The sequence below is a fragment of the Ranitomeya variabilis genome, chromosome 5 (assembly GCF_051348905.1).
Source record: "Ranitomeya variabilis isolate aRanVar5 chromosome 5, aRanVar5.hap1, whole genome shotgun sequence".
NCBI classification, from domain to species: Eukaryota; Metazoa; Chordata; class Amphibia; order Anura; family Dendrobatidae; genus Ranitomeya; species Ranitomeya variabilis.
Genome location: NC_135236.1, coordinates 628816850 through 628822849, shown reverse-complemented (window position 1 = coordinate 628822849; position 6000 = coordinate 628816850). Strand labels below are relative to the sequence as shown.

The 6000-nt window shown below is 42.1% G+C and overlaps 1 protein-coding gene across 1 annotated transcript in view; it reads left to right on the top strand.

The window, feature by feature from the left end:
- Positions 1-567: 567 nt before the first annotated feature.
- LOC143776634 (protein diaphanous homolog 1-like) overlaps positions 568-6000 on the top strand; it is a 39658-nt gene continuing 34225 nt past the window's right edge. Inside the window, exon 1 of the mRNA XM_077266194.1 lies at positions 568-720. The gene's annotated coding sequence lies outside the window, so the exon portion shown is untranslated. The remainder of the gene's footprint in view (positions 721-6000) is intronic.

Here is a 6000-nt window from a genome sequence, read left to right as displayed (position 1 = left end):
TTGTGCGACGATTGCATCGTGTTATGGCGGATCGTCGGCACAAAAAAGCGTTACATGTTACTTTTTTGCACGTCTTGTCCGCCATTTTCGACCGCGCATGCGCGGCCGAAACTCCGCCCCCTCCTCCCCGGGCCTTACAATGGGGCAGCGGAAGCGTCGTAAGACTGCTTCCGCTGCCCACGTCGGGCATTTTTTTCACAGTATGCGTCGGTACATCGGGCCGACGCAGCGCGACGGCCCCGTACTGACGCTAGTGTGAAAGCAGCCTAAGTGGTGCTTTGTGTTGTATTGTGGTATTACTAAGAAGAGGCTTTCTTGTTGGCCTGTAATCCGGCGTCTCATCAGTCCTGTGACTAGTCACTAGGTATTGTGCAGCATTGTGTAATGCAGACATGTAAGAGCAAGTGATCTCTCCACAATGTTCTCTGCCGGTTCAGCCGTACAGGTGCTCCTTTCATATCGCTGGATGAAATGCCAGGGCCTGCGGTTAGGGTGTTGGCTCATTGTCATGTGCGCTTTGGACTGTTTCCATAACTTCAGCTGGTCTTGAATTCAATAGAATTGTACAGAATTGTTTTTTTAGTCTTCACTTTTACATTCACTTTTTTGTTTTTTTCTTTACAGCCAAGAAAGAGCAAGATGTTGATGATAAGAAAGGCCCACCAAAGAAAAAGACAAAAGAACTCAAAGTATTGGATACAAAGACTGCCCAAAATCTGTGTAAGTGTGTGTGTTTTATGTGCAGACCATTCCTGAGGCACGGCAAAATCCAGAAGAAATCTGTAAAACTATTTAGTAGTCACACAAACACTATAGACTTTGAAGGATTCATGACGACCTTGACCTCAGCTGGTGTGATACACAAAAGAGAGCGAAGACAATGAAGCAGATGGAGAGGGGTCAGTGCGCACTCCTCCAGATGTTCCTTTCCAGCCGCCACAATGAAAGATTAGCCAAGTTTGGTTTAGATCGGTCTCTGCTGCTGCTCAACCCACAGCTTGTAACCTGTTACATAGGTTGGAAAAAGCCCTAGATCCGTCAAGTTCATCTTTTCTCCACCAATTGTACATTTCCTCACTAATTTAACTATAGCCCACAATGTTATGTGTATCAAGGAAATCATCCAGATCTTTTTTGAAAGCTGTTATTGTGTCGGCCATTACTACCTCTTGTGGTCGGCATTCCACAATCTGCTCTAACTGTAAAGAAGCTTTTCCTGTTTAACTGCTAGAATCTCCTTTCTCCCACCCGTAATGAGTGCCCCCTGAGCCTCATGTCTTTGGAAGGATAAGTCATGTACCAGTCCTCCATACATATATTTATACATATAAATGAGATCCTCTCTGAGGCGTCTTTTTTCTAAGATAAACAAGCCCAACTTTTCCAACCTCTGATAGTATGAGAGGCCTTCCATCTCTGGTAATAATCTAAGTGCCGCCTTTGAACTGATTATAATGTCTGAATATCTTTTTTAAAATGTAGAGCCCAAAACTGGTTCCCATATTCTAGATGCGGCCTCACCAGTGATTTATAGAGGAGTAACAATACGTTGGGATCGTGGGATTTTATCTCTTTTTATACATCCTAAGATCTTGTTTTCCTTTTCGGCTGCTGCTTGACATTGAGTACTGCTCAGCTTACTTATAACCAGAATACCCATGTCCTTCTCCTGTTCTGTAGTCCCGAGTATTCTCCCATTTAATGTATATGCAGTAATAGGATTACTCCATCCTTGGTACACTACTCTACATTAATCTATATTAAACCTCATTTGCTAAGTGTTTGCCCATTCAGACGTCTTATCCAGATCGTTTTGTGATATTGTACTGACAAGGTACATTTTTAACATCCTACATAGTTCAAAGCCTGGTGGGTGAGGATGTGGCATACGTCATTGTACGGAGGATGGTAAACAGACTGGTGTGGGCACTGGCCCTGTATACCTAGAAAAGCAGTATATAACAATGATGTAATCAGATTTTCCACCTACTATATATTCTCCTAGTTATTATGAAGAAATATTTTCTTGAGTTCATATTTTTGCCATTGAAAATAATCTTTCATCAGCCCCATTGTCAAATAAGAAAATGTATGGTATGAAGGGGGGCCCTAACTCACAATACAGGTTACTCAGATTAAATGGCAAAAATCAGATTCCCATTAAATAGAAGAGCAACATAATGTACAGTATGTGCAGAGAGCCTGATTCCAGGGATGTCACTTGCTCGGCAGCATGTTGTAGTTTCAGCACAGTGTTTTATCAGCAAGAGATTATCATTGCAGGACTAAGTGTCACATGCAAGACAGTCCAGCTAATCTTTAACCCCGCCCTCACTACTGATTGGTGGCTTGCTGCCAATCGGTGTGGGTGGAGTTATACCCAGTTCAGCATGCTGAACACGGTGATTTCTATGAAAACTACACCAAGCAGCTCTGTAAGTGACACATCACTGGATTCAGGGTATCTGTCCCTACATTATGCTGCTCTCAGATTACATAACAAATATCTGCTGACAGATTATTTTTCAAAAATCCGAACACACCGCCATTCTGCTCTCTGCATAATTTTTATTAATTGCATGATTCAATAAAACAGCAGGCATGTGACACAGGAAAAATAACATATCTGACCACCAATAACCAATCTTTAGAACTGAGATAGCAGTATGTCCCAAAAAACCTCAATAGTTACTGCTCCGCTCTGACGAGTCGCTAAGAAATGTGCCATAAATCTAGAAATCATTCCAGGAGCAGAGCAGAAATCCATACTATTATACACACGTTTTCTCCCAGTTGGTGCCTGTATCACCAAGGAGTTATAAAGTGCGTAAACCGATCCAGAGGGGGCACATGTTACTAATATGCCAATTCTAGCTTCTACGTAAACTTGTTCTAAATGGCAAAAGTCACGTGTATTTTCGGAGCATACACATCTGGCATCGCTGGCCATTTGGCTGGTGCACATGGGCTGGTTTCCACATGGAATGGAGTTAATGGAAATATAATGGCAGTCTGATCAGTTTACATATCATACCAGTGCATGTCTGGAAGTAGTCGGCCCTTTTAGCTGCCCAGCACACAAAGCTGACATGAAGTTTGTCACAGCCACAGTTTTTTGTCACTGGTCCACAATGTTTAGTGCTTGCCTGAACGTCTGTCCCTTTGGTAGAGAGAGGATCTGTTTTATGCCCCATTTACACCATCCGTATTCGGACGGTATTTTACCTCAGTATATACAAGTCAAAACCAGGAGAGGAACAATCGAAGGAAAAGTATAATAGAAATCTGTCACCACTTCTGTATTATCACCCACTCCTGGTTTTGGCTTACAAATACTGATGTAAAATACTGACATTGTGAACAGCGTCTTAGAGAGAGGATCACTTTTATGCTGAGTTAAAATGACTGACTGGTTATATACAAGCCGATTGCCGATAAACCTTCTATGCACTCAGAATTATGTTTGATAAGGTCATACCAGCAGCACATTTTCTGTGTATATGGTGCAATGTACCACTGAGTGATTTAACTTTAGGTTATTCTACACATCACAAAAATAGTCACACCCGATCAATGAGCATTCCTTCTTTGGGTATTTGCCGGCCTGTTTAGAAGGGTCACTGAATGCTCTTTCACTATTGATTTATCGTAATGGAGCTGTTATAGTGTAGGATCATCATCCCATGATGTAGGACTACCCTTCTTCAGTTCACACTCAGTGGACCCATCCTTCACACAACAGACAGGTTTCCACCACATCAGCCATTTGTATATTTAGTGCCCTGTTTTCCTCAAATTCTAAATGTGAGAAATTACAGCTGTGCTCAAAAGTTTACATACCCCGGCAGAATTTTTGCTTTCTTGGCCTTTTTTCAGAGAATGTGAATGGTAACACCAAAACTTTTTCTCCACTCATGGTTAGTGGTTGGGTGAAGCCATTTATTGTCAACTATTGTGTTTTCTCTTTTTAAATCACAATCGCAAACAGTATCATGGGGTGCATTAAAAGAGGTCTGGATACACATGATGAGAGCATTATACTGCCTCTGTACAAATACCTGGTTAGACCACACATGGAGTACTGTGTACAGTTTTGGACACCGGTGCTCAGGAAGGATATAATGGAACTAGAGCGAGTACAAAGGAGGGCAGCAACATTAATAAAGGGGATGGGGGAACTACAATATCCAGAGAGATTAGCAAAATTAGGATTATTTAGTCTAGAAAAAAGATGACTGAGGGGCGTTCTAATAACCATGTATAAGTACATAAGGGGACAATACAAATATCTCTCTGAGGATCGGTTTTCGAAGGAATGTGACGGTCACAAGGGGGCATTCTCTGCGTCTGTAGGAGAGAAGGTTTTTCCACCAACAGAAGAGGATTCTTTACTGTTAGGGCAGTGAGAATCTGGAATTCCTTGCCTGTGGAGGTGGTGATGGCGAACTCAGTCAAGGGGTTCAAGAGAGGCCTGGATGTCTTCCTTACAGTGATTAGGATCTTTAGAAGGACATAGATCTGGGGATTTATTCTGACGGAATATAGGCTGAACTGGATGGACAAATGTCTTTTTGCGGCCTTGCTAACTATTACTATGACAACCCAAAACTTCCAAATGATCCTGATCAAAAGTTCACATACCCTGGTGATTTTGGCCTGATAACATGACAGAAGTTGACACAAATGGGTTTGAATGGCTACTAAAGGTAACATCCTCACCTGTGACCTGTTTGCTTGTAATCAGTATGTGTGCATAAAAGCTGAGTGAATTTCTGGGATCCAGACAGACTCTTGCCTCTTTCATCCAGCCACTGACATTTCTGGATTGTGAAACATGGGGAAAGCAAAAGAATTGTCAACGGATCTATGGGAAAAGATAGTTGAACTGTATAAAACAGGAAAGGGATACAAAAAGATATCCAAGGAATTGATAATGCCAGTCAGCAGCATTCAAACTGTGATTAACAAATGGAAAATCAGGGGCTCTGTAAAAACAAAACCATGGTCAAAAAGACCAACAAAAATTTCATCCACAGCTGCCAGGAAAATTGTTCGGGATGCAAAGAAAAACCCACAAATAACATCAGCTGAAATACTGGACTCTCTGAAAACTAGTGGTGTGGCTGTTTCAAGATGCACAATAAGGAGGAACTTGAAGAACAATGGGCTGCATGGTCGAGTCGCCAGAAGAAAGCCATTACTGCGCAAATTCCACAAAGTATCTCGCATACAATATGCAACACAGCACAGAGACAAGCCTCAAAACTTCTGGAACAAGGTAATTTGGAGTGATGAGACCAAAATTAAACTTTTTGGCCACAACCATAAACGTTACATTTGGAGAGAGGTCAACAAGGCCTATGATGAAAGGAACACCATTCCTACTGTAAAGCACGGAGAAGGATCGCTGATGTTTTGGGGATGTGTGAGCGACAAAGGCACAGAAAACTTGGTCAAAGTTGAATGAAAGATGAATGCATCATGTTATCAGCAAATACTGGAGGCAAATTTGCAATCAGCCCGGAAGCTGCGCATGGGACGTACTTGGACTTCCAACGTGTCAATGATCCAAAACACAAGGCCAAGTCGAACTGTCATTGGCTACAGCAGAACAAAGTGAAGGTTCTGGAGTGGCCATCTCAGTCTCCTGACCTCAGTATCATTGAGCCACTCTGGGGAGATCTCAAGCGCGCAGTTCATGCTAGACAGCCCAGGAATTGACAGGAACTGGAGGCTTTTTGCCAAGAAGAGTGGGCAGCTTTACAATCTGAGAAAATAAAGAACCTCATCTGCAACTACCACAAAAGACTTCTAGCTGTCATTGACGTTAGAGGGGGCAATACACGGTATTAAGAAATGGAGTATGTAAACTTTTGATCAGGGTCATTTGGATGTTTTGGGTTGTCATTATGATTTAAAAAGAGAAAACACAGTAGTTTGACAATAAATGGCTTCACCCAACCACTAACCATGAGTGGAGAAAAAGTTGTGGTGTTACCA